The 2,700-nt window shown below is 41.2% G+C and overlaps 1 protein-coding gene across 3 annotated transcripts in view; it reads left to right on the forward strand.

Moving 5' to 3' along the window:
* Positions 1 to 2,700, forward strand: part of LOC106874541 (tyrosine-protein phosphatase 10D) — a 96,098-nt gene that overhangs the window by 31,251 nt on the left and 62,147 nt on the right. The window lies entirely within an intron of this gene.

Genomic DNA, 2,700 nt, shown 5'->3' on the forward strand with positions numbered 1-2,700 from the left:
TATATATATATATGTATGTATGTGTGTGTGCGCATATATGTATGTGTGTGCATATATGTATGTGTGTGTGTGTTGAGTTCAGCATAAAACTGTTAAACTAAAGGAAAACTCAAAACTTCTAGTAGAGTACACACGTTTATTTAACTTTTAAAAGGAAAATATGGACACTAACTATATATATATATAAATATATATATATATAGATAGATATCATCATCATCATCATCATCATCGTTTAACATCTGCTTTCCATGCTGGCATGGGTTGGATGGTTTGACTGAGGACTGGTGGGCCAGAGGCTGCACCAGGCTCAATCTGATCTGGCAAAGTTTTTACACTTGGATGCCCTTCCTAATGCCAACCATCATCATCATTATTTAATGTCCACTTTCCATGCTGGTATGGGTTAGACAGTTTGACTGGGACTGGTAGTCTGGAGAGCTGCACCAGGTTCCAGTCTGACTTGGCTTGGTTTCTATGGCTGGCTGCCCTTCATAATGCCAAGAGTGTAATGGGTGCATTTTATGTGTCACTAGCTCAAGTACCATTTACATGACAGTGACAATGGCCATGACTACAATTTCACTTGGCTTGACTAGTCTTCTCAAGCACAGCACATCACCAAAGTCAGGCTCAATTGTCATTGTCTCCATGAGACCCAACATTCGAAGATCATACTTCTCTACCTCATCCCTCACCTCTGTGAGGTCCAACATTCAAAGATCATGCTACCAACAATGGCCATGATTATGATTTTACAGGTGCCCTTTACATGACACCAGCAACAGCCACAACTGCAATTTCACTTGGCTTGACAAGTTTTCTGAAGCACAGCATATTGCCAAAGGTGTTGGTTCTAGTCATTGCCTCTGTGAGGTTTAATATTCGAATATCATGCTTCACCACCTCATCCCATGTCTTCCTGGATCTACCTCTTCAACAGGTTCCCTCCAGTTAGAGATCAGCACTTCTTTACACAGCTGTCCTCATCCATATACATCACATGACCATACCAGTGCATTCATCACTCTTACACAACACATCTGACAACTATTATGCTCAGTTTTTTTCTCAAGACATTTACACTATCACTCATGCAACTGACATTGGACATCCAGCAAAGCATACTACCTTCATTTCTTTCAAGCCTTTGCACATCCTTGGTGGTCACAACCTATGTTTCACTACCATGTAGCACAGCTGTTCACTCTGCGAGAGAGACCCTTTGTTGCCAACAGAGGTAGAAGCTCTCTGAACTTTGCCCAGACTATTCTTATTCTAACAGCTATGCTCTCTGAGCATCCACCTCCACTACTAACTTGTTCACCTAGATAATAGAAGCCATCAACCACTGGTATTTAATAGAGTCTATTTTCTTTAAATTTTTGATGGTTGTTGTACCTGTGCATCTGTCACACACAAAGACTATTTTCTCTGTTAATCTTCCTCTGATATTGCTGCACTTTTTATGTGTCCAAATACATCTTATGGAGTTTATACCTATGCCTTTACTACATATTGAGCAGGGCCATGTACCTGAAGGTATTTGTAACTTACTCACTTTACTACTTACTAAGACTTTGATTTTTGCTAAATTAACTCTAAAGCCCTTTGATTCTAGACCTTGCTTCCACACCTGAAATTTCTTCTTTTGTTCTAGTAGTGAACCGACAATAAGAACAAAGTCATCAGCATAGAGGAGCTTTCAACTTAAATTCTTCTAGTATAGCCTGGCGGACTACAATTAACAAGAGGGAACTGAGGACTGTCCTTGGTGAACCCCTGCCTGTACTCTGAATTCATCACTCTACTCTTTGCCAAACCTTTACCTTACTGACAGCATCCCTGTACATGGCTTGTACAGCTCTCACCAACAATTCATTTATCCTTAGTTTCTGCATTGACCATCAGATAAGGAACTCAATCGAACGCTTTTGTCATGTCAACAAAAGCCAAGTACAGAGGTTTCTTTATGACTAGGTACTTCGACTGCAGCTACCTTTCCAGGAATATTGCACCAGTGGTGCTTCTCCCTGGGACAAACTCTCATCTAGACTAACTCCATCTAAACTAACTCTCTTCCTAATTAGTTGGGCTATGACCCTCTCCATAACTTTCATCACCTGATCCAAATCCGTTTTCTCTGCTAGCATGGGCTGGACAAAGATATTACTGACGTATTATTTTTCCAGTCACTAATCTTTTATCTGTTTTTCAAGTAACATCTATCTTATTCTACACATCTGCAAATGGGAAAACCCTGCAGACTCTCTGGAAGTGATGGCACAATCACTATCTGTAGCTGAGTGATTTTCAAAGAAGTGCAAGTGTTAATGATACACAAATACACATGTGTGCATGCACACACACACGCACTGAGATTATCTATCTATCTATCTATCTATCTATTTATCTATCTATTTACCTATCTATCTATCTATACGTCGTCGTCGTTTAACGTCCGCTTTCCATGCTAGCATGGGTTGGACGATTTGACTGAGGACTGGTGAAACCAGATGGCTACACCAGTCTCCAATCTGATTTGGCAGAGTTTCTACAGCTGGATGCCCTTCCTAACGCCAACCACTCAGAGAGTGTAGTGGGTGCTTTTACGTGTCACCTGCACGAAAGCCAGTCAGGCGGTACTGGCAACGGCCACGCTCAAAATGGTGCATTTCATGTGCCACCCGCACAAGAGCC

This window comes from Octopus bimaculoides, chromosome 10, assembly GCF_001194135.2.
Source record: "Octopus bimaculoides isolate UCB-OBI-ISO-001 chromosome 10, ASM119413v2, whole genome shotgun sequence".
NCBI lineage: Eukaryota > Metazoa > Mollusca > Cephalopoda > Octopoda > Octopodidae > Octopus > Octopus bimaculoides.